Genomic DNA, 26980 nt, shown 5'->3' on the forward strand with positions numbered 1-26980 from the left:
TGCACCACTCCATCACCGCCCTCCACCATAATGAGATATGTGGGTCAGGGGAATTCCATTTGTGCGCGATGTCTCTTTTAGCAATGATTGCTGCCATACCGACAAAAGCACATTCCCCTCTTGAGCCTCTCAAGTCTTCCAGGATACCCAGCAAGTTGATCTTGGGCAAAAGCTTAACCGTTCTCTCCAGTACTTGCATCAGTGTGACTGCTATCCCCTTCCATTATGCCGTCACACGTGGACACAACCAAACAATGTGGAAGAAGTCCGCCTCTTGATGTCCACAGGGGGTATAAATAGGCTCAGTGAGTATGCCAGTGTGCCAAAGTTGCTTTGGTGTAAGGTAAGTTATGGTCAAGAGTATAGTTGGACAGTCTGGAGAAAATAGCAATTTCATAGGTGCCATGCATGGACTCTATACTCAGGGGGGGCAAGCCACCGTTCCCATTTACATCTCAGATTGACAAACATGTTGGGCATTGAAGATTTCCGAGCAGTTGATTTGAGATACCCCATCCTGCCCCAAGAAACTAGACTGCCCATCAACAGCTTGGTCTCCATAGGGCTAAAGTCAGGTAAGTGGTCAAGTTGCAGTTGATAGCTTGCTAATGCATGACAGATTTATAGGTACTTGTGGAACAGTGAGTGTGAAAGCTGAAACTGAGACTGTGGGTCTTGGAAGAATTTATATGGGAGCCACACCAGACATCCTCAGGGCAGTGATCCCTAATTTGTTCCTCTTCCTAAAGCCTTCTAGAGGGGCAGTCAGGAACAGCCACTGGCTGTTCCATCAGGAGGTTTGCTGTGTTTGCTTCTGACCCAACCCATTAACATATTGGCTGTTCATGAATTCTGTTTTCTAGCTCCAAGGTATCCAATTCCAGCTGATATGCCCGATCAGTCCAACCCATGATCATCCAGTCAATAATAACCAGACCTGCATGGCCCAGTACTATTGCGGAATATCCATCCCTTCCTCTTAAACTGACTGTCGACATCTGTCCTGTGCTATACGTGGGTTACGGCTATTCGAGAGGAAAGAACGCAACATACCCTCTACCCCGATAAACAAATAATTGGGAACAGAAAAGTGGAAATTCTGAAGCACATATAAAAAACATGGAAGCACTGACATTTTTACAAGGGCTATTTGTCCTAGTATGTTGAGCAGGAGTTTAGACCAGTTGAGAAGGTCAGTTTTTTTCATGCAGAAGACAATAAAGATTAAGACTGTACATGAGGTCTGGCAGTACAGTTATGTGGAACCCTAGGTATTTAAAGCTTATCCTCCGAATGGGGACAATTGTCTGTCAGGAGACGTATCACTGCCACCTTTTACAAGAACTAGAAAAGATGTACCCCAGTTGGTGCAAAACCCAGAAGCCTCTCTATATAGGTACAAGATATCCAGAGACCTGGGGTTTAGAAAGAAAGAGAACCACATTGTCTGCATATAAGGCTATCTTGTTCTCTTGTAAACCTCCCAGTTGCAAGCCTTGCACCCGGACATCACAGCAGATTACCTTGACCAGTGGCTCAATCACGAGGGTGAAGAGGAGGAAGGAGGTTGCGGACATCCCTGCCTAGTACCTCGTCTAATTGGACAGGTACACAAGAGCACCCCATTGATGAGGACTTGCCCCAAGGGTTCATGTTACCTGAGCTGGACATATACACAGTATCTAGGGTTGAATCCCATGGGCCGGAGGATGTGATCTAGATAGGACTATTCAAACATATCAAAAGCTTTTTTAGAATCCAAAAGCAGTAGAGCCAAGGAGTCAGGCATTTCTTGGTCTCAGGGTAGGTCAGTGTTGACGCATCAGATGCAATGCCGGGCACTCTAGCGGGCATTAAACCACATTGATCGGGGTGTATGAGGGTCTCTAGGACTCCCTGTAGTTTGCTTGCTAGAGCTCTGGTGAATATTTTAATGTCAGTGTTAATCAGGGAGATAGGGTGATATGCAGCACAACTGTTTGCTGCTTGGCCTGTTTTGGGAAGGACAACAAAAGTGGCCAAGTCACGCTCAGGTGGGAAGGAGCCTCATGCAGCTGCAGCTGCATCCACATACAACTTCAACAGCTGTGGAGAGACAGTATCCCACAATTTGCAGTAATATTCAAGCGTGTAAGCTGTCCTGTCATGGGGTCTGGCCCCTATTTCATGTCATATGTCACCGCCCCAATTTCCTCTGCCATCAAAGGAGATCCTGTATGTCCCACTAGGATTTTGTGAGCAGTGGGAGAGATATTTCATCAAAAAGTGGCTGGACCTGCTCCTGGGCTGGCCGTGTACAATGGACATATAGTGTGTTTGTGTTTGTGTCTACAGTAGTAGCCTGCGAATACCTCTGCTATATCAGCAGAAGCAAAACCCGGTGCCCTGATGGATCAGTGATGTATGATATGAGTTTGGAACCCACTGCCCGTATTGTCAGCAACTTTAGAATCTTGCTGCTTTTGTCCCCATACTCATACACCCGCCTTGTGGATGCCCTCCAGCTTTGGCGGACCTCATCCTGTGCAAGCTGGAACAGTAACTAAGCATGAGCGTAAAATCCGTTCCGTTCGCGGAATTTGCAGATTTTCTGCAATTTCGCGGTCAGCGAGTCCCGCGAAATTGCAGAAAAATCCGCGAAATCGCATGCCGGATGGATTTTCAAAAACTGAAGTACATGAAGCACTTACAGGGTTACAGCAGGTGCCCAAGTTAAAGCTAATTTTTTTTTAACCATTTACAAAATGGTTACAAAGAAATTAACTTTGCCTACTTGCAACTATTCTCTGACCCTGCTCTGACCCTTGAAGCAGGTTCAGAGAATAGTTGCAAGTATGGCACAATGCTCCAGGCTGTCACAAAAATTAAACCACAACAGGAAGCGCTTACAGATAAGGAAGCAGGTGCCGGACTTGAAGCTCAAATTCAGTAACACATTAACCAGCCCCCGGTTGAGGCTGGGCAGGTGTGCTTTCTCCCCATAATCTAGGATGGTGAACCAGAGGGTGCAGTGGTGAACCAGATGGTGGCAGTGATGAACCAGAGGGTGGCAGTGATGAACCAGATGGTGGCAAGGGTGAACCAAAGGGTGGCAGGGGTGTACCAGAGGGTGCTGTGATGAACCAGAGGGTGGCAGTGATGAGCCCGAGGGTGGCAGTGGTGAACCAGAGGGTGGCAGTGATGAACCAGAGGGTGACAGTGATGATCCTGAGGGTGGCAGTGGTGAACCAGAGGGTGGCATTGACGAACCAGAGGGTGGCACTGGTGAACCAGAGGGTGCTGTGATGAATCAGAGGGTGGCAGTGATGAACCAGAGGGTGACAGTGATGATCCAGAGGGTGGCAGTGGCGAACCAGAGGGTGGCAGTGATGAACCAGAGGGTGGCAGTGATGATCCAGAAGATGGCAGTGGCGAACCAGAGGGTGGTAGTGGTGAACCAGAGGGTAGCAGTGGTAAACCAGAGGGTGCTGTGATGAACCAGAGGGTGGCAGTGATGAACCAGAGGGTGACAGTGATGAACCAGAGGGTGGCAGTGGTGAACCAGAGGGTGGCAGTGATGAACCAGAGGGTGACAGTGATGAACCAGAGGGTGGCAGTGGTGAACCAGAGGGTGGCAGTATTGAACTAGAGGGTGGCAGTGGTGAAACAGATGGTGGCAGTGATGAACCAGAGGGTGACAGTGATGAACCAGAGGGTGGCAGTGATGAACCAGAGGGTGGCAGTGGTGAACCAGAGGGTGCTGTGATGATCCAGAGGGTGGCAGTGATGAACCAGAGGGTGACAGTGATGAACCAGAGGGTGGCAGTGGTGAACCGGAGGGTGCTGTGATGAACCAGAGGGTGGCAGTGATGAACCAGAGGGTGACAGTGATGAACCAGAGGCTGACAGTGGTGAACCAGAGGGTGGCAGTGGTGAACCAGAGGGTGGCAGTGATGAACCAGAGGGTGGCAGTGGTGAACCAGAGGGTGGCAGTGATGAACCAGAGGGTGGCAGTGATGAACCAGAGGGTGGCACTGCTAAACTGCCCGGGAGCCCTGTGGGTGTGAGCCTCATGCTGCTGAGCTGCCCAGGGGTTGTGAGCCCACGCGCTACTGAACTTCCCCGGGGCCCAGTGGGTGTTAGCCCCCGTGCTGCTGAACTGCCCCGGAGCCCTCTCAGCGTGAAAATCATTTGTGCTCAATTGCCTGGGAGCCCTCTGGGTGTGAGCACACATTGTGCTAAGTGCCCCCCAGCCCCCAATACATATATACCCATACCGCACAGCACCATTATGCTCTTGCACCATGAAGTCTGGTGCCTGGATGCTCCTGAGCAGTGTAGGTGGTACCACCGTCTGGTGCAGTCGAAATGTAAAGTCATAACTTGCTACACAGCACCAATAACACGTGTCCCCCCTGGCACCAGTATGCACATGTACCATGCGTGGAGCACCCGCAAGCCACTGCACCCTACTGCCCAGCGCCAGCATATGCCTGTAGGGGGCAGTTTAGCATGAGATGGGACAGTGTCCTTCAGCAGCAGCTGCATGCGCCTGAACCCACTGAGCAGGATCAGAATGGCTTTGTACCAACACGCGCAGCAGAACTATCTTGGACATCTGAAGGATTTTGGGGTCCTGTGCCAAACGTATTTTTGCATCCATGAGTTTCCCAAGCGCCATCCCCGTGTAGCTCCTGTGACCAGGAGGCTGCTTTCTCCTCATCTGATGCTCTGCTCGGTCTCTGACCCTTTATAAACAAGATGCATGTGAACTTGCATAGAAGCCCCACCCAATTGGCCCCGTCCACCACACACTAGCGGTATGAAACATCTTCCCGCCCGTCCCCACTATAATGGCCAGCTCACTCAAGGGACCTCGGCACCTTTTGGCGCTGGCAAAGTTACAGGCACACGTGGTCACATATTGGTGCAAATGGCACAAAAATCTGCGAGTTTGCGGGAAAATTCACGAACACGCAGATTTTTTTTGCCATTTTGCACAAATTCGTGGACCGCGAATTAGCAAATTTTGCCCATACTTAACAGTAACGCTCTGTCTACCTCGAGTTGGCTACAAAGCACCTCTGTTGGATTAAAGAGGCAAGCGGTTCCAGTTTCAGGATACTGGTTTCAGCACACTTAAGGTTTGTTTGGGCCTCTCTCCTCTAATTGAGGCTTTACGGGCTGCCCACAGCGCACCAACTGCAGCCATTGACCCTTCATTAATCTTGAAGTAAGAGCAGAGACCCTCTGCTACATATTTCTTGAACTGCTCGTTCACCAGGAATCATGCATTAAGGCTCCATATCGGTCTCTTAATGTGCCCAGAGGATCCCACCCAAAGAGTAACCAGGAAGTGGTCAGAAATCCCTCTAGGGAGGATGCCTTCTGCAGTTGTATAAGTCATATTGGTGCTGAAAGAAGTAGGTGGTCTATACATGACAATGTTTCCATGGAGGTTGAAGTGTTCAGGTAACTTATCTCTTTCAGATGCCAGTCCCTCCAAGCTTTACAGGGGCCTAAGGAGGCCATCCACAACCTCAATAACTTGGATGTCTCCATAAGGTGCCTTGTGGGGGGACCGGATGTGTCCTCTAATGGGTCTATAGTAGCATTAAAGTCACCCCCTAGGATCGGGTCCTTAGGTGTCAGGCTCGTCAACACTCCTGTGAGCATAGCCTTGCGCTTGCGACTGAGGCAGTACATAAATGCACAAGATGTTATTACATTTCCTCTTTAGCAAGTCCTCTAAACCCACATACCAACCAAATGAGTCGCGGAGAAAGCATGTCACACTAGTGGGACTTGTTTATGAAGGAGAATTGATACCCCCTCGATCCCCTGGCAAACCCTGCATGGAAGACTCAGTCATATCCAAATCTACGGAGAAAGGGGGAATTGGAACCCAACAGGTGGATTTTTTGCAGCAGCAGTATTTCAGGGACTAACAGTTTGGCAAACCGAATAACTCTTGTAGGTTTGATGTGGTCAAGAGGTCATTAATGTTCCAGGATATAAATTGGAAACTAGCAACAGGGATTGCGCTTCAAGGAGTGAGGAGCCATGTTGCCGGGAGGCAATTACTGAAATAGCATGTAAGTAGACAGGTAGCGATTGTGGATGCAAATATGGACAAATTAACATTAAAAACGATAACAGTCAAACACTGTTTATAAATCACCACCTCGGGCGTGGCTTGGCGCCTGAGGAATATGGCGGCACACGGGTGAAGCTCTCCGGAGAGTCTGGGAGACTCTGCGCTTTTAGGCAATCTTCTGTGCACCCAGGGACGAACCCAGACAGCAAATTATGTGACCCTTGGCATCTTCATTGCAGCACTTAAAGAACTTCTCTTTGATATAGTGAGTTCTCTTGCGGCTCCGTATCAGCGGGCCGCAATTTTGTGTGTTTTTCGCACGAGCACGAAACTCCTCATAACGCTGCCAAAAATTACTAAGAACTGCCTGGCTTTGCTTACAGTATGTCCAGGAGTGGGAAATTGCTGTTTTTCATGCTGAGGTTTTGGTATTTAGTGCTGCATTCAACATCTAGTATCCTGTTGGGGTACTTGTGAGGCAATGTGCACAGCAGCCATTTTGTAATAACCAGTAGCCTCCATAGCGTGTTTTTCACTTTTTCATTCCCACATCATCAGTCTGAAAGAGGTATGGAGTATGTTCTAAGACCTGTTTTGCTTAGACAAAAAGAGACTTCCTTATTTAAATAATATTGTCGCATTCACATAGTGCTGCATAGATATCCTTCTTCACGATTTCCTTATTCTGTATAATTTTCATCAGCTGAACTTTATCCTCAGTATATTTGCATCAGGAGGGAGTGTTTTGACTATGCTTTATGGGCAGAACGAAGGCTTCTCATCCTTTGCCATCTAAGTCAACTCACATTTTTATAAAAAAATTCAAAGATCTTCCCTGACTTCTCCAAATTGGAAGACTCTCTGGCTTCTTCTCCTCAAAGCTCAGAGATAACAATGGATCCTTCTTCCACAGCTCTAGGGAAATCTGTTACTAAGCGACTAAAAAAAGATCCTCCTTCACCACCTAAGTCAATCTCGCCAGTGTCTATGGAACTGTGGATGGAGTAAATTTGAGCTCTTCTACCCTTTATGGAAGATACTAATACTAAATTGCAAATCTTAACGGATAATTGGTCTCAACTTCAATCAATCAATCAATCTTTGTTCAAAAACTTGAACAAAGTGTTACTTCCTTAAAAGAAACTTGTGTCGATATTTCTCAACTGCATTCTCAAGTCTCCACTCTTCAAAGACAAGTTGAGGACCTTGAAAACCGCAATAGACTAAACAATTTACGTATTTATGGCCTGGGAAATGGACTCGAAGGATCAGACTCTCTCACCTTTTTCAAATCATTCCTCCCAAAATTACTTCACATGCCAGAGGGAACTATGCTCAACATTCAACGAGCACATTGGTTAGCCCGTGTTTCATCTAACGTTTCACCTTCACAAAGGCCAAGAGGAGTCATCTTATATTTCTAAGAATATACAGACTTATTCAAAGTATTATCAGGGGTCAAAGCTTCTCCAAGAATTACATGGTCAGGCTCATCTTTGTTTTTGCACAGGATTACTCTAAAGCTACTGCTTACCGACGCAAGGCTTTCCTCAACTCGAGAGCTGATCTTCGTTCAATAGGAGCTTGATATGGCCTTTTTCACCCCTCTCTCTTCAAAGTTACGTATAATAATAGAACAACAACATTTGAGGATCCGCTGCGTTTACAACGTTTCATAATCTCTTGCAAAACAACTGCCATGGATTCCTCCGGTTATTCTTCTTCATTTAACACTTGAAACTGTATTCTTTCTAAACAGATTGTTCTTTTTTATAATATTTGATAGTTCAAGAAGTGATTTTCCTTGGTTTTGATAGATTTGCTGTTCTTAGAAAGGTTCAAAATCTGCAAATTTGTTCATTGCAATTTTTTATTATTCTTGTTTTCGTCTGTTCCAGTATGTACCCTAACTTCTATTATTTTTTGTCTCCACAGATTCTAAACCCTTGTTTTATGGTGTCTCCCTGATCCTCCGTTTGACTGACCCTGGATATGTCATCTGTTCCATGTGGTTCCACCCCTCCCCCGTGTCTTCCTGATTTCTCCCTATGTAGGTATGTTATCTTCCTACATTTCTATCCTACTTTTATCCCTAGTCTTCTTTCTTCTTTCCCTTCCAAATATTCTTCATATTCTTTTTTCAGGCGTCGTTCATTTCTTCTGTCCTTATGTTTTTTCTCACTTTGTCACCTTTCTCCCTTTGGTTACACTCAATACTGATGTTGTCATTCTCCAGTTTTCAATGTTAAGTACTACTGTCATCATTCGTTTACTTTCCTATACTTTCTTTTTCAATCGTACCTCCAACTATGTATCTTCTCATTTTATTGCTCCTTCTTATCAGTAATGTTGTTTGTTTATACCATTTTCTGCATATCTTTTTCTTCTTTTCCTTATCTCAGTTAAGGTCCTTATACATATGATATTTTCCTTTTCCCATATCTCTCTTGTTGTTTCATTGAATTGGATTGTTATTGTTCTATTTTTTCATTTATTATTCTTTTTAACTTGCCATGCCGTTGAAGTTAGTATTGTGGAATGTTAGAGGACTAAACTCTCCCATAAAAAGACAGAGAGTCCTGACTCACTTTGCTAAACCTAATGCAGATATATTATTTCTACAAGAGACTCAACTCACGGAGATTGAATCATTAAAACAAAAAAAAGGTTGAGTGGGGGAAATTTTCTATTCTAACAGGGATGGCAAGCGCCACGGAGTCATGATACTTTGTTGTAAATCACTCCAAATCAAATTTATTTCACAAGATTCTGACGTGGATGGTCGGTGGCTTCATGTTAAATTGATGGTAAAGGATGTTCCAGTTTCTTTTTTCAACGTTTATGCTCCTACTGGTGGTGATTCCTCTTTTTGGTCTTTATTGGCTAAGCAAATCACTCTTGGTATGGAAGACAATTTTGTATTAGCAGGTTACTGTAATCGGATTTTGACCCATTTATAGATCGGAATTCCAAAGTTTCATATATTCCTAATAAATCACACAAATCTTTTATCCATGCATTCACCCAGCATAAACTTCTAGATGCATGGAGATTGTGCAACCCAATCACCAGGGAATATACTTATTATTCCCTGGTTCACCATTCTCAATCACGAATTGATAACTTTTTTGTATCTCATAATATATCGCAAGCACTCAGGAGTGTGGGAATAGGGCCCATATTACTATAGGATCATGCTCCTATTTCAATTTGCCTAGACATTTACCTAAAGCTTACGCTCCCAGAAGATGGCGATTTAACAACTCTCTTTTTCTGGATCCAGCATTTTCTTCTTCCTTTACCGCCTTTTTTGATGAATATTTTTCCATAAAGCAAACCAACTCTCTATCCTTCTCAACAATCTGGGATGCCTTTAAGGCCTCAGCGAGGGATTTTATCATAAACTACGTTGCGAGAAAACGTAATATCACCCACAACGTATACATACCCTTCTCCAAGATATTAACCCCGTGGACGCTCATGACGAGCTCAGCTCGTCATGGTGTACACCTCCATACACTCATGACGAGCTGAGCTCGTCATGAACAATGGGTTTTTAAAAAAGTCCGCGCACAGCAGCAAAATGAGCCCGCACGCATGGTGTTAAGAGACTGGAGCATGTTTTTTTATACATCTAATTCGAAGGATGTTCTTGATGACCTTATAAAGGCAAAATTACAGTTCAACAAGGACTCCACAGATAATGCGTCTCTATATCTATTGAAATCTCGCACAAAATTTTATGGTGGTAAAAATAAGGCAGGAAACATTTTGCTAATTATTTGAAAACCAAAAATAATAAGTTAAACATTGATTCTATTTATGATGAATAATCTACTTTAAAATTTAAGGATGCGGAAATTTTGAATACATTTTCCGAAAAAAAAACTACAGACCTCATGTTATCACACTTTTTTTCAACTGTGCAGCAGACTATTTCTGATTTATCATCCTTAGAAACAGATGTAACACAACAAGAACTTTTGGATGCGCTCCAACACCTTAAAAAAGATAAAGCATCCAGACCACATGGATTCACTGTCAAATTCTTTCTCCATTTTTACTACCTAAATTACACCTCTTGATTAATTATTTTCAATCCCTAGGAAAGTCTGTAGGCTCCTTCTCAGAGGCGCACATATGTGTCATACCTAAAGAAGGCAAAGATTTGAAGTATTGTAAAAATTATAGACCCATATCTCTTGTCAATATAGATTACAAAATGTTCTCCAAGGCACTGGCCCTACGTTCAGATTCACACTTACCAAATATATTAGACAAGGAACAATCTGGCTTTGTTAAAGGACGAGTAATTACAGATAATACAAGACTCTTTTTTAATATCCTATCCAAAGCTTCCCATCTAAACCATTCGCTTGCAGCTATAGCACTAGATGCGGAAAAAGCGTTTGATAGAGTTGAATGGCAATATTTATTTTATGCCCTCAAATGGGTTGGCTTCGGTCCAAAATTTACATCCCTAATCTCACTATTACACCCGAATCCACGTGCAGCTGTGTGGGCTAATGGTATAATATAATAATTTTTGGGTCTCGGTAGAGGAGTACGTCAAGGCTGCCCTTTATCCCCTTTTCTTTTTAATTTAGCCCTCGAACCATTTATCTCAAGAATTTGCCAAAATGCACACATTCAGGATTTTAAAACACCCACATCTCAAGTTAAACTTGCGGCATATGCTGATGATATTTTGCTTTTTATTTCAAATCCTAGTGATCCGATCCCTGCCTTCTTAGCAGAGGTTCAATCCTTTTCATCAATCTCTGGGTAGAAATGAAATAGTGATAAATGCAAGATTTTACCCTTGACTAAATATACTTTTAGAGCAGATTTCACTTCAGCTAATTTTGCATGGAAGTCCTCTTGTATTAAATATTTAGGATTACATTTCACGCCTACGATCCTGGGCACAGTAACTTTATGCATGAATAAATGCATTCAGAAACTTTCAAAGCTTACAACCAAGTGGCAGCCCCTTTATCTATCCTGTTGGGGTCGCCTGCATACTATAAATATGATGCTTTCTCGGATAGTGTTATATATTATTTCCAATATCCCAGTCCCTATTTCTGCTAAACTGTTTAAATCTGTTAATTCCATACTTTCCTCCTTTCTATGGAATAAGAAGAAACCCCGCATGTCTATCCCCAAGCTAATTCGTCCCAAAAATGAAGGAGGAGTTAACTTTCCCAATTTCTCCGCTTATCAAAACTCATTTCTGCTACGTCAAGCCTCGTATTGGTTGCTTGAATCTACAGCAGAGTATCCTTTATGGACATCAGTTGAAAATGTGTTTCTATCCCCTTTTTCTTTTGAAGAATATCTTTCCTTTTCCCGTAAACCCCAAGCACTTTCCACTCATTTATTTAAGCTCACTTGCAAACTCCTTGGTCCACTCTATCCCTTAATTCATGATAGTCTTGATTCTTTTCATGAATCAACTATTTAGCATTACAAGACTTTGTTAATACGCAATAAGCCCTTTTATTGGAGAACCTGGAGACAATATGGTTTAATATGGGTTCATCAATTATTCTCACACTCAGAATTCCTTTCTTTTTCTTCACTTAGGCAGCTATATAATCTACCCACTTCATTCATTTCAAAATACCATATTCTTAAGAAAGCTGTGCTAGACAAATACACTCAACTGGCTAGCAGATCTTCCAAGAAACATACGGGTGATTTACCTAAAGATGTGTCCACTCTTTTACACACTCAGCCTAAAGCATCTACTATTTATTGTTTTTTACAGTCTACTAATATGATTAGGCAAAGATCCAACATTGAAACTGCCTGAGAGAAAGATTTTAATACAGTTTGGTCTTTACCTATATGGAACAACATTTGGACCAAAATATGTAAGTCTTCAAGAGCAACTAGCTTAACACAAACATTGTTTTATACATATATTAGGCTTTTACTATCTCCGCATACCTTGAGTAAAAAATTCTCCAATGTACCAGATACATGCTGGTCGGGCAAGTTTCCAAACCCAGATTTGTTTCATATGTTATTTTCATGTTTACCAGTGCATAATTTCTGGAAACATGTCTGGTCTCAAATCAATTCAATTTTTGGCGCCAACATCTTATTTTCTGCTAAAAACATCTTTTTAGGTAACTTGTCACCAATTTGGAGTAATGCCACATTTGATATAAAAATTGTTGATTTGTTAATAGCGGTTGCTTTTCAGCAAATAACAAGAAATTGGAAAGATTTTACAAAAATCTCTTACAGAGCCTGGTGGTACGATGTTTCCCATAAACATAGGTTAGACACATTCCTTACCTTTCCAATACATATGGCTACGAAGCTAATTCAGATATTTGTCTCTTGTCACAATGTTCTTTGACACTTGTGCCAAGCAACATTCCTTCGCACACCCTTCCCAACCAGAAGTACTTAAACCCCCATGAATTTTCTAGATGTCCCTCTTTTTATTTAAATATTTATTGTATTATTCCTTATCATCTCAGTATTATGGTTTTAATCTTCTAATCCCATTTATGTATTTATGATGGAGTATATGAGTGATGCATTGACTCATGATTAATCATATGTATTGTATACTGGCACCTCTTTATCTTTAATAACATTTTCTTTGGAAACTTAAAAAAAATCACCACCTGCTCCTCCCTCCCTACACTTCTACCCAAAAAGCATCTGTTTCCCCACCCCCCCAAACAAAACACCTACCACCCCATGCATGGCTGGGCTTTAAAGGTAGACCTCCTCCTTTGTAGGATAGCTTGCCTTTTTCCCATAAAGAGCTCCCTTGAGGAGCATACCACTGTGAGCCACTGCTGGCCTACTACCAGTTACAGGTACTCCGCACGATGGACCCACTGCAGAGTCTGTCACACATCATGGCAACTGTCCCTTCAGAGAATTGCCACCCTTGGAGGCCACTGTGTGTGACTGAGAGTGATCTAAGTGAGGTCCGAGGAGGACTGCCTAGTGATCTCCAGTTCTCTGGGTGTCCCAGTCAGTGTGCAAAGAGTCCAAGAAATGCCTGAACCATCCGCGCCCCTGAGTGGATTTCTTCCCAGGTGTCAGTTTCAATGCCCTCAGGCTCCTGCTGTTGATTCTGAAACATGCCTAGTCCAGAAACCGGGGAGAGGTTTCTCACTCCTCCAGTGACCAATCCTATGCCTCCTCTGGGGTCGCAAAAAAATAAGACTATGAATTGAGAACTGCTTTCAGTTTTGCTGGATAAATAAGCATGTACTGCAAAGACATTTCTCTCAGTTTCACCTTGACAGCATCAAAGGATCTGCACTGCTTCTGGATCATTCTCGTGCAATCAGGAAATACCATAACCCAAGTGAAATAGAAGTATTAAGGCCCCATGTGCCTGTGCTGCATACAGTATATTATCCAGGGAGTTAAATAGCCTGGAAATTATGGGGCGTGGAGGTGCTCCTGGATGACATTGGGTGAGAGATCTGTGTACATGCTCCAGCACAAACCATTGAGACAATGCCCCTCAGAGCCCCAGGACCTAAACCAGTCCTCCAAGAAGGTTTTGGATTCGGGGTCTTCGCCCCCTCAGGAAATCCCACAAAGAGTAAGTTGTTGCCCTGGGATTGGTTTTCTGCATCCTCCGCTCTCGTTTCCAGCATCCGGGTAGTGGACAAGGGACCGGTCACCTTCACTTTAAGGTCATCCACTGTGTCTTCTATGGTCGACTCTCTGCCCTCCACCTCCATGACCCTTCCGGCCACATTATGGAGATCCAGCCGAAGGACAGGTAAATGCGCTCCCACCTTCTCAATTTTTCATTTTGCCCACATCACGTGAGGTCTGGATCGCTTGCAAAATTGTGGCTAATTCTGTGGAGCTGAGGCCCCCTATAATGGTGTATTTGTGACAGTTGATTGCACAGGCTACACAGCACTCTTCGGCCCGAGAACCTCCAGGAATCAGCAGGAGGTTGCATGAGCAGCCAGGAGGGCCACTTCACAGATGTATTCACTCTCCATCCTCGGGGGGCTCGCCATCATGAACCATAAGTAGTAGAGGGCATCCTCCTCCTCACAATAGTAATTCCAGGCAGGACGTGAAGGTCTATGATAGGGCCTGCATGCCCCAAAGTCCTGTATTCAGCTCCTGACCCTCGAAGCTCTCAGGGCTCCCGCACACTGTGTAAGTGTGAGCCCGGCCAGCAACACACCCGTCCGAGGGAATTGGCATGGCATGATCCATGGCACCCGGCAGGCAGGTCTTCACACAGCAGGTCAGGCCAGCGACATGCTGGCAGTCCTATATGTGGCGGTCCAGTCTCTGTCTACCAAAAAAAGGACCTGCAATGGCACTCACAGAAAACTGAGGCCTCAGCGAGTGCACAGCAGGAAATTCCATGTGATCTGGGGCAGAAAAATGGTGGCATGGTGATGGATGGCGGAGGAGGTCGAGGAGTGTTTTCAAAATACTCCCATCATTTTTGCCACCTAGTCCACTCCCCCTCAATGAAATACTATTTATCATGAAGTTTTTGCAGCTGTTTGCTAGTTTCTTCCATAAATGGCTTAAGGACTCATGTTTCACCCCAAAATGAGATCCATGGAGTTAAGAAAAGGAGATTTAACAGATGAAGGAAGATCTTTCTCAAATCATTTATGTGAAGAAAAGATTAGAGGTGCCATTTAGCTTTGGACCAGATTTAGAAAATCCTGCAACTGGAGGATGAGAAATCGATTAGATAGATGTTAGTGAAGAGCTTTGAGATGCAGTTTCTGGGTTTTCCTTGTCATTTAGTAAGGCAGACAATAGAATAGGGTCAGGGAACATAGAAGTATTGGATTTCGACACAATAGGAGAGAAATTAAATTTCAAATTCCACTTTTTCCCATAGAATTACAGCCAGGAGTATTTGTTGTGGTAATAAGAATGTTGAAATAGCAGAGGATGAAACTTCTCCAGGGGGGTATTGCAAGAGAAAACAAGAAGGTAAGTTTATGCATAGTCATGACAGCAGCATTTCAGTTATAAGAGTGAAAAGAAAATTGAAAAAGCATCTTACTGATTGAAGTATTGCTATTGTGATAAAAAGTCAGAAAATATCATAAACATGTGAGCCAGATAAGAAAGAAGCTCTGTTATCCTCTAAAAGCACCTTCAGTGCACAAACTGTTGACCTCGAATAAGAGTTATTTTGCTAGTCAAAATTAATTCTAATCACAGTAAGACTTGATTAGAATTCAGCCGAAGTGGAATCCTCTTTCAGTATATTGGAGATACTTATCAGCCATCTCTGTCATATGCCCATATTATTAGGGGTGATTGAAATTTGCATAATTTTGTAAAATTTCAATGAAATGATTTGAAGTTACACTCAATAAGGTGAAATGCAAATCACTATTTAGCACTATATTTCAGTGTTACATGCATCAATTTTGACATGAGAATGCATTTTGTGGCAAAAATTGCATGAAAGGCACAAGTGGTGTGAGCAACAGTTGTTCGCTTTCTGCCCCTTTACATTATTCTTGTGTACTCGTGGTAAAGGTTTACTGTGACTGGGGTGTATGTGAGCAATGTGAGCAACGTGACATAGTGAGGTAATTTGGGAATTTTCAGAACAAGCTTAATACGAAGTTTCTGAAATTACATACATTATGCTTGTATAATCAGAATTGCACCTGTGCCTACATATTATCCAACTACTGGAGCAAGGTCTAAGAGGATGTGGTGCAGCACAGTTCTCTCTAACAAACCATATCTATGCATTCTGTTGTGTCTCTCATGCATTAGAATAGGATGCACTCTCTTCCATTACGATAAGCCTGGTATATTGGCCATGGGCATCAATTCACCAAAATGCCAAGGATAGTGGACGTGAAATCATATACCCTTTGAACTTAATGATGTCACAGGAAGTGACATCATATGACCTTTGACCCTGCATCAACCCAGGAAGTGATATCACATAACCTTATTTCTTATGACTTCACAATAATCAACATTGCCTAAGTTACATAATTGCCTAATTAATATAATATATTCTTCAAGGGGAGAGCAAAGGTTGAAGGGTTCTCTTCCCTGAGAAAAGTTTGAAAAGAATGAGCTTTACTAGTGCATTTTATTGCACAATCAATTTTCCCAGAAATTTGCGAAGAAGCCGTAGGCTCTACAAAAACACTTATTAAATATTCAAGTTCTTTCATGGTGTGCCAAGCTACTGAAATCTGACAGTCCCCATGAGTTCACCCAATTATGCTTTTTAAATGTCCTAAGGGTGCCCCCTTGTGTACACAATTACCTCTATTGCTAGGATCATCATTTTGCTGTGGTGGCCCCTTTTGCCCAAACATTACACACAATAAGCCAGTGCCAGAATTTTCCTAATACTGCTTGTCTTGCTTTAAGGAGTTCCCTTATGTCAAAGGTTATGTCTAATTTGTCAAGGACCACATTTTGCCATGAATAGCCCCATGACCATGCCACAGTTGTCTTCCTATATGCCAAGAATTTCCTCCAATGTAGCATCACCAGCAATTTGCCACAGGTGTCAACTATGCCAAGAAGATCATCCAGAAGGCCAGCGCTGGCACTTTTTCATGGTTGCTCCATGCCAAAATTTAACTACAGAGTGCCAGCAGTAGCATTTTGCTGAGGGTATCCTATATGCAAGTATTGCCTCCAGTATTTGAGTGCCAACATTTCGTCAATTATGTTTTTATAAGCCTGGAATCTTGCCAGGTACAGTAGCGGATCTGCAAGCATAACAACACATGCTCACTTACATTCACTTATTCACACTCATTCTACCATGAGCAATGACTTGCACTCATTCATTTTCACCTGCTCTTATGCTCTAACTCTCACCATGAATCACTCATCCACACCCTCTCTCTCACTCACTCTTACTCAGACTCACTTATACTTGCTCACTAATTTTGACACACACACACATCCACATTCCCATTTACAAACAAACATGCTCACTCATATACACGCTCTCTCACCCAAACACATTCTCATCCACATGCACGCACATAACATACATTAAAACCATTTTATTTTTCTTATATAAGATGCCAGTAAAGGGCCAGATCTTGCGGCTCCACTTTTTATTACACTAATAGTTAGCAATCAACTAATATTCACTATTAATGTAATAAAAATGAGCACAAAACGAGGTTAAAGCTGGACTCTGATAATACAAGACACCCCTGTGTTCTTGGCACTGATTTTGCCACCTCTGAGGTCAGGAGTTGCAAAGGCAGTCCCAGGGTTAGCAAGGGGCCAGCTAGGGGTTGCAACTACAACCCCTAAATGTTTTAAGTGATATCGGCATGAGTTCCCTACAGGCCATGGCAGCCTTGGCAGAGAAAAAAAAAACAGAAATAGACTCAAAAATGCAGATGGTATCAAATACTGATAAGAGAGAATCAAATAATCTGCCTCCACTATCATCCTGAGAAAGAAGAGGAAAGATTTCTCACATCTGGTGGAGTAACTTTGCACCTGAACAGAGAAATCAGTTAGGCCTGGTAATAATGGTAGGGTTTGTGGGAGAGACATAAAATGAGAAGGGGCAAATGGAAGCAGTGGAAAAAATCTCAAGCTGAACAACAATCAATAAAGGAGCAATCTTTACCTATAGGTAGATACCTGTCTACTACTAAAGTTTATATTATCCCACCCAGTTTGAAAATAGCACGCTCAGCAAACAATTGTTGCAACCGATGCCAATTGTTTGGGAAACTAAACTGTGTCAGAATTCATGCCCATAAGAGAGATGAAAATGCAGCATGGTCAAGACATAATAAATATCCTACTGCCTCCCCAGAAACTATCTCTCTTCATAATTAATAGTTAGTGGAACTTGAACTACCAGTGCTTAACCAGGGTATGAAGGTTCATGGAAATTCTGAACCCCTAAAGAATTGCTGTTTGTGGTAAATCAATTGCAAACCATCCGTGCCTGCTTCAGACTAACAATTTATTTTCTTCTTAAAATATCAAGATGCGGATTAGGAAATACCAAAATTTAATGAATTGTTATTTCAAATTGCAAGATAGTATGTATTACAGCTTATATTTACAGAATACTGATTTGTTAATGCTCTCAATTGCTGAGTATCGAATCCCATCCCAATTTATTAATCGATAAGCATTGCAATTTGCAAATCTTTAGTTAAGATTTGTGACTGTTGCAGCAATAGTGACTCATACACTTTCAGTTCCAGGAAGTGATCTAAAAGGATTGCCGTTTCACTTTGGAGAGAAACACACCTAAGTAACACTGAAGCTCAACTCAGAGAAAATGGAAGTTCTCATCCTCGGATCCATCCCCGCCAAATGGGATGACACCTGATGCCCCCCCCCCACTCTAAGAAACCCTCCCACCCCCACAGAACACGCAGCAAACTTTGGCATCATACTTGTCACTCACCATGAACCAACAGATCAATGCCATGCCCTCCACATGCTTCAACACCCACCGCATTCTCTGCAAGATCTTCAAATGGATCCCCCGACTCCGGAAAGTCCGCCTCCCACACACTCATCACCAGCAGGATGGACTACGGAAATGCTCACTATGCCGGAATCAACAAATCACTCCTTCGCAAACTCCAGACTGTCCAGAACGCCACAGCCAGACTTGTCCTTGGCATCCCACGACACAAACACATCACCCAGCACCTCCGTGATCTCACTGGCTCTCCATCAAAAAGAGAGTTACCTTCAAGCTGCTCACACATGCATACAAAACCCTCTACACCACCGGGCCCAACACCTCAATGAAAGAATCTCCTTCCACGCCCTTAAGAGAAACCTCCACTCTGCCGACCTAGCCCTCGCCGAAATCCCCAAATACACAGAACCAAAACATTGCAGCCAAGCCCTGGAACGAACTCTCTCACAGCATCAAGCGAAGCTCAACACTGCAAGCCTTCAGAAAAGAACTCAAGACCTGGCTTTTCAGATGACATCTGAGCTGCCCAAACCCCCCCCTTCCAGCACCTTGAGACCCTCATGGGTGATTGTGCGCTCTATAAATCCCTGATTGATTGATTGATTGATTGATTGACTGTTAGCTTTAGAAAATTTAACATGCCAATCCAGGAGGCACAAGGAGAGATGGGAAGAAAAAGTAGAAGGCAGTTCAGTGACTATGAACTGGAGACCCTAGTTGAAGAATGTGTTGTTGAAAAGGCCTCGCACCATTCCAGAGGCTACTACAAAACAAATATGGAGACAAATTCAAGGCCAGATTCACACTGCAATGGTTACCAACATGAATGTAGAGTACATCTGTAAATGCTGGCTAGACCTAAGGGTGAATTGTCAAATTTATTTATTTATTTATTTATTTATTTTTAGAGTTTTCTATAGCGCGAACTTGAACCGATTAGGTTATCAGAGCGCTTTACATAGCACAAGTTTCGTTACATGTTAACACAGCAGTTTACATAGAATCAGTTACGTTGCACATTTCAGTAACTTGAACCGAATAGGTTATCAAAGCGCTTTAAATAAGACAGCATTCGATGTCCAGTGCCCTCCTCCGCCGTGTAGCGGGGGACCACTTCAAGCCCTCCGAAGTCGCCGAGCTGTCGGGACTAGGCTCCTGGAATGTCCAGTGCCCTCCTCCACCGTGTAGCGGGGGACCTCTTCCAGCCCTTCGAAATCGTCGACCTGTCGGGACTAGGCTCCTGGAATTTCAGCTGTCCCTTTACAACTACTTTGTTTGAAGTCATGACGGAGGTCTCAATCCCAGCAGCAACCAAGTAAGCTCTCTGTCTCCAAGTTTCTCTCCGCGCTTGATGATAGTCTAGTATTATGGATTTAGGTGGCTCGCACTGGTCATGTCACGTGACAAACTTCAGGAAACCTCGTTGTTTTGAAAGATTTTCTCAAGGCCATAAATTCCCCCAGCACAATTTTTCCATCTTAATTCTAATGTGTGGAAATAGCAGGATTGGTTAACCCTGTAAGTCCTGTGGAGGGAGGATGTGTGCTTTAATCCCCTCTATCTCCAAGGCAGATAGGGAATACAGAGATGTTTTTTCAGTGCGGAGACCCAACTTGGGCGCCATTTGGGGGTCAGGCAGAATGATGTTCGTCTGGGTCCGTGTTGGTTCGGCTGCTTTTCCCATTTCTGACCTCGTTCTGCTCTTGGTGCTGGGTCCAGGGCGATGCGGGGGGCTCCGCTGTCCTAAGTGGGGATCTCGTAGGGCCCTCAGCAGGAGATTTCGCGCTAAATGGCAAAAGTCCGTCCTGTCCCGGGCGCCGCCATCTTAGGGTCAGGCAGCTGGGGGGATACAGATGTCGCTGGGTGGCCCCCGCCCGCTGGCATGCGATACCTCCTCACCGCTATCGTGAACGGGAGCAGCAATCTTTCTTCCGGTCCCAGCGGCTGGGTTCCAGCTTCCCCAGTGCTGCCGCCAGCCTCGAAGGGTCCCCTTACTGCCTGACGCCAGCCTCGACAGTCGCGGGCGCCATCTTGTCGCCTGCAGATCTCACGAGCAGGGAGAGAGGTAAGAACCCCAATTTTCGGCCCTTCTAGGCCCTTCTAGGCTCCGTCGACCCTCTTAAAAGGGGCACCGGACCTTCATGCGCAGACTGTGGCGCTGGGTTCCAGGATTGCTGGCCAGGATCGATGTTTATGGAGGGCGACCGCGGAGGAGCTCCGGGGCTCGCCTCCCTCTACATGCTTAGCCCCCACAAAGCAGAAGCAACAGGCATGGACCAAGCACTGAGCCACCGCCTTCAGCAATGAAGGAATTGGCACCCTACTTACCAGCCAGAGACCAAGATTGGAGCATCAACTATCATTAGGTCAACTCTGGGAAAAACATACAACATATGTGTATAAAATTGAAATGCATATTGAAATGTTTACTCTTATAAGCTGTGCATTAATATATAGTAAGCATAATAAAACTAACCTTGAAAGCAGAACATTCCATATTAGATGTTATATATGTCAAAGAAAATACCTTGTGGGTAATTCAGTCTTAGTTGAATGAGGGGAAATTAAAGGAAATTCAAATGTATAATATCACCCTAAAGAATAAAATAAAAGTGAACATTTCAATGGTGAACACATATAATTTAAACAATTTTGATGTCAACTTAGACAATATTTAACTTACTGTTTTAAAAGAGAACATTACTAAATTATATAGAATCTTATATCAATACACAGAGAGAAAACTCATTAAATTTACAATGTACCTTAACAGAGTCAACTAGCCAGAGAAGCCAGGTGCAGATTGATAGCCTTAGAGCATGAAAACATCAGTCCAGCTATTACAAGTGCTACTACAAATTATGGTTCAGTAGAAAACCAAGCTGCTTTATGACCACAACAAAGTATATACCTATCTCCTACAACAACTTCTAGATGAGAGAACCTTTGGTACTCAGTCAACCATCCCACACTCAACACTACAAAGGTATGAATACAGGGAAAGACATCTGTTTTTAGGCAGACAGGGTGGGCCCTCTAGGCAAAGTTTATTTCAAGTGTTACCAAAAGTACCTATTGGCACTCCTACTGCCTCACAATTCCATGCCTTAGAGAAATCTAAGCTACTGATTCAGCTCAACGTGTGAGCTTTGTAAGAGGGTTGAGGAGGTTGGGAAAACAATGTCTGAGGCATATTCTATCAATCAATCTGCTATGTATCAAGCTTGAGGGAGCAGTGCCAATGTATTGCTGCTGACTACGAGGTAACTGTAGATAAGTGTAGACAAAGGCACTAAGGAAACTGCCTTCAGACTAGGCCTGAGTGAAATTTAAATTACAGCAGTGTAATTCACATAATTTGGGGAATTTCACTCTATGCACAGCATACATTCCTCCTAAAGGCAGTGCCCAGGAACAGCCGGCTGCATTACACCTGATAAAAGAAACCGAGATGGAAGGTGGGAGAGAAAAGGAGAATTGAGTTACTGGAATGGTGGGTGGTGGGGGGGGGCATACTCTGCTACATGTTGGTAGCAGAGCATTTTGCTGAACCCTGCGCTACACGCGGAGTACGGATTCGCAAGATTCCGCAAACTCCATCCGCGGAGTTGATCGCCCACCCTTAGTTATGAACTGCTTCTTTTGATGGTAAATTGCACATGTCATTAACTTTATTTGTGACTATTTACAATTTGCAAATGTTTAGTACTTAGAAACTGCCAGTCAGTAATTGGGAATCTCAATCTTAAAATCACTAAGTTCAGTTGAAAAATAAGTAATCCCTAAATGTTTGCCATACTGCAGAATTTTTGTAAATCTTAATTTTGCATCAATTGATCAATAAAACATAGACATTTTCACAGGAGCAGATCATTTTGCAAAGCTTTATACACCTGGTCCCTAGGCCCCACCACTATTGAACTGAAAGAAATTGAGGCATGGATAGTCAATGTAGAACATCTGACTCCAGAAACAAAAGAGGTTTTGAATAGAATCGCTTGCAAAAATAAAAAAAAGATATTACATTGCAAAAACATATCTAGGAAAGAAATAGGGGTCAAAGTGATGTCTTTCTGAAAGGGCTAAAAGAACAGACCTCAAGCATTGTGCAATCAAGCTGCTCAGACAAGAAATACGAGACTGATCATCTTGGGCTTTCAGCAGAGATTGCATAGATATCTCCTATGCTTGGCAAAGTCAAATGTAAACCTAGGAAATTTATAATGTCATTTGGTCTCTTCAATATTTCATAAATAACTATTTTAACAAGCATTGGCAAAGCCTATAGGTTTCACCTATGAAAGATCAATTGGTTTTTTCAATGTTTTTTTAGACACGTTGACCATGTCATAGCACTTTTTTTCTTTAAGACATTTTGCACAGCAGTCCACGATGCTCTGCAATATGTGTAAAAAAAAACTGGAGGTGGCAAGTAACACAAGGGAAGTGCGGGGGAGAAGGAAGGGAGCAGCAACACAACAGACAGTGGGGGGAGGGCAGTTTGGAAAGGTTGTATGGCATTACAACGCAGGCTTTTACAACGCATGCCATTACCATGCTGTTTTTACAACGCAAGTCGTTACAACGACTTGCGCTGTAAGCGCTGGATAGTGGAATAGTTTCATTTTCTATTCTAACTCCAGCCCACGTTACAGTAGGGAAGGTGTTGGAATAGAAAATTAAACTATTCCCTATCCAATAGCGCCCTCCAGCACAAGTCGTTGTAACGACTTGCGTTGTAAGAGCAGCGTTGTAATGGTAGCGCATGGTAATACCCGCGTTGTAAAGGCTGTTCCCCGGTTGGAAAGCAACACATGGGAGGTGCAAGGGAGGAGGGAAAGAGCAGCAACATAATAGCCAGTGGAAAGCGATGAGGTAGGCAACATGAGGTAGGTGTGTGGGAAGGAGGGAGGGGGCAGCAACACAACACAGTGAGAGGAGGGTGTGGGCAAGCAACACCAGTGAGGTGTGGGGGAGGAAGGTTGGAGCAAAAGCCAAGACTATGAGAAAAGGGAGGGAGGAGGAAAGATTGCAGCCACATACACTCTTAGGAAGTGCTTGTAAAAAAGTTGCAAAAAAGTATTGTAGGTACTTTTTAACAACTTTTTTACATTCACTCCAAAGTGCGAAGTGTGCAGCCAACGGAGGGACACTGGCTGCAGACAGGAAACTGTGCTTGGTCGGTGCTCCATAACAGGGACAACCACTGGAAGCACCTGGAGGAAGTCAGCAGAAAGGCACTGGCCAATAAGAAGCAAGAGTACATCATTGACTCTTTTTCTTAATCTCTTCGTTCTTTCAAATGGAGGGGTGTGTAAGTGTTAGACGTGTCCTCCTTAGGGTGGCTTCCCCAAACCTTTTGCCTGCTTACCTCCACTTTTTGCTGTTTCTTTTTGTTAGCCTTAGGACCCCTAAGCACTTTGCAACTGCTGACAGTGACAGATCCTGGAGGGAGTGCTGCGGGGCAATTGGGCATGGCGGCAGAGGGGCAGGGTGGGGGATAGTAAACTCTGGCATACTGCTGAACAAAGTTAAGTAAATAAATAAATAAAATGAATTACATTGTGCGCGCTGCATCGCCATTTGACATTGCAGCGCTTGCAATGTAATTTTATTTATTTATTTACTTAACTCGGTTCGGCCGTATGCCGGAATTTACTACCCCCCAATCTGCCCCCACCACCACCCCGCTCCACAGCACTCCCTAGAGGATCCACCACTGACTGCTGACCAGTGCCAAAATGTATGTGCTGCACCCCTAAAACATGGTGACATCGGGGTATACCTTGTGACACATTTAGCTTACCTGTTAGTCCTCTGTAAAGTAGTATACCATATACTGGGGGACTGTTATCTAAATGCTAATAGTGACCCTGCAGCACTAATAGTGCCACCCACAAAAGTAGCCTTTCAAACCTGTCTCAGGCCTGCCATTGCAAGACCCATCTGTGCAGTTTACTGCCACTTCTACTTGGCTTTTAAAAACACTTGCCAAGCCTTAAACAATAATTTTATTACACATAGGACAGCTCTAAGGTAGATCGCAGGTAGCCGTAGGGGCACAGTGCTGTGACCTTTTAGTTTTACATGTCCTGGCAGTGACAAACAGGTAAATTCATTTTTCACTATTTCACTACTCCTTTCTTAGGCTACACTTTGTCCGGCAGGGTGGAATTTGAGGGGCTGACACCCTAACTTCAATAGGTAGCACCCTGTCAACACATAAAGCACTGATTCAACTCCCACTCCTGGCAGACAGGCCTGGGTTGAAAGTGATCTTTGTGCACTTCAGAGAGCTCTTTTGAAGTCACCCCTTACATAAAAGGAACTATTGATATAAGTACAGGGGCTTTGACCCTACCAAATCAATATACTATTGGACCTGGGAAGAACTCTGTTGGAGTAAAAACTACTGTGTTGGAAGGATTGCCACTTTGCCTTGACTGACTATTCTGAGGATCTGCTTCTCTGCTTTGTTGAGCTGCCCTGCTGCCTGCTGATCTTTTCCCTGCTAAGTACAAGGCATGGACCCATCTCACTTCAACCCATAGTGACTCTAAGAGCTTGCTGGGTTGCCTCTTGTGTTCTGAAGTCTCAGGGATACAAATGATTTCCTGCAATCCTGCTGATGCTGCTGGACTCTGAAATCTGTGAGTCCTACCCTTGCCTGAGATGCCCCTCCATACCTGGGCTTTAGAAGTGAGCTCTGAAGCTTTTTTCTACAAGTCCAACTCATCGCCCTGTCTGCATGAGAAATTCTGCCACATTGGCACTCAACGCAGAGGCTGCTCAACGACATCAGATTCACAGCCTGCGTGGCTCACCCATGAAGCCCTGCATGACTTGATGATAATGCATTGCATTAACTTTAATGGGTCTCAACGACGATGCTGGCCCCGTTTCACGGCTATGATGCAGTAGGCTATCAACATTGAAATTTGCTCCAGCAAAGGTATTTCTTCAGTGGGACCTGTCTGGGTCCTGTAGCTAGCCTTCCCTCCATCATGTTCAGCCTGAAATTTGGATTTGTAACAGTTCCTTGCGACCTCAAATAACCTTTTGCCCGCTAGTGACTTCTAAGCACTATTTTTGCTTGTAATCTTGACTTTTGATATCTTGACTTATAATGGATTTTTCTCATTTTGGCCATGTTTTACTCAGAAACATATTATCTATGTTTCTAAACCTGTGTGGCGTATTTTTGTGGTGTTTTCATTGTGATACTGTAGGTGTGTACTGCACTAATACTTTACACATTGCCTCTTAAGTATGCACAGGTTAATTTAAAGTGTGTATCTAGCTGACCTTGTGCAGGATTGTGGTCCCTACTTGGGTGCAAACCTCTGCGAATTAGAGACCCAATTTGTAACAGTAAGTCTATATTTAATGTATTCTCAGAATTAGTGAATAGCCAAGAGTAGTAACGGTATTACAAAGTGTAAGACAAATTTACACATGTATATTAAATCAAGTGATAAACAATGGTAAGTAAGTAATGTGTGGGCTCTAAACCCGTTTTAAGCTTTTTTTGTTTACAAACGATTTTGCCAACAGCGGGTGCACTGTCTCAGGTGAAACTTAAAAAGCATGTCACAAATGCAAAGTGATTGTCTGAGATCATTAATTCTTCATTCATTTGGTGTTCAGCAGGGGAGTGCTAGAAAAAAAAATTGAGCTATTGCTAGTTATTGCAAAACAATCAGGGTTCAATTTTACTTGAAGCAGTCTATACTAATTAATTATGACAACTACCAACAGCCATCGTATGCTGAACTTGAAACCAGAATACACTTGAAGATATTGCTGAAAAAACCATGAACAACATACCATCATCTGACAATATTTGATCTCACCAATAGAGGAGATGATTTCAAACATTTGGGAAATTGTTCTTAAAATGCATTTTGTAGTATGTTCAGTAGAACTGCGATAGTTCTACTACCATATTACAAAATGCTAATAACAAATCTATGTGTGGAGGTCTCCGCCTCTACCTCCACCTCATCCTCTCTCATCTTAAATATTTGGATATCTCTGCCCTGATTGCGGAGATCTCAACGCATGCACCCATGTATGCATACAATCTAGATGTAAATGTGGGAGAGACGAGGGAGTGACTGGAATATGGGGAATACCTAATATTAAATGGTAGAGCTTTAGAGAGGAGTTAGGAGGAGTTTCTGTCCTTCTGTGGTTAACACAGACAAAAAGTTGTTCAAAACAGAAGTAAATGTACTCAAGCTCAGACCTTGAGTAAGTCAAGCACAACACATGGTCAACCACTGGTCATGCAATACCTTCTCATAGAAAAAAGGAGAAAGGGTCTTTAAATAAAACCCCATAGGAAAAATTGCTAAAGTAAATTAATTGATTTAGGGTTTTCAAAAAATATTATTACATTTAAGCTAATGTAAAAAAATATATAAATAAAAAAGGTCATATTTTTATAAATATTTGTT

The sequence above is a fragment of the Lissotriton vulgaris genome, chromosome 6, assembly GCF_964263255.1.
Source record: "Lissotriton vulgaris chromosome 6, aLisVul1.2, whole genome shotgun sequence".
In the NCBI taxonomy this organism is placed as follows: domain Eukaryota; kingdom Metazoa; phylum Chordata; class Amphibia; order Caudata; family Salamandridae; genus Lissotriton; species Lissotriton vulgaris.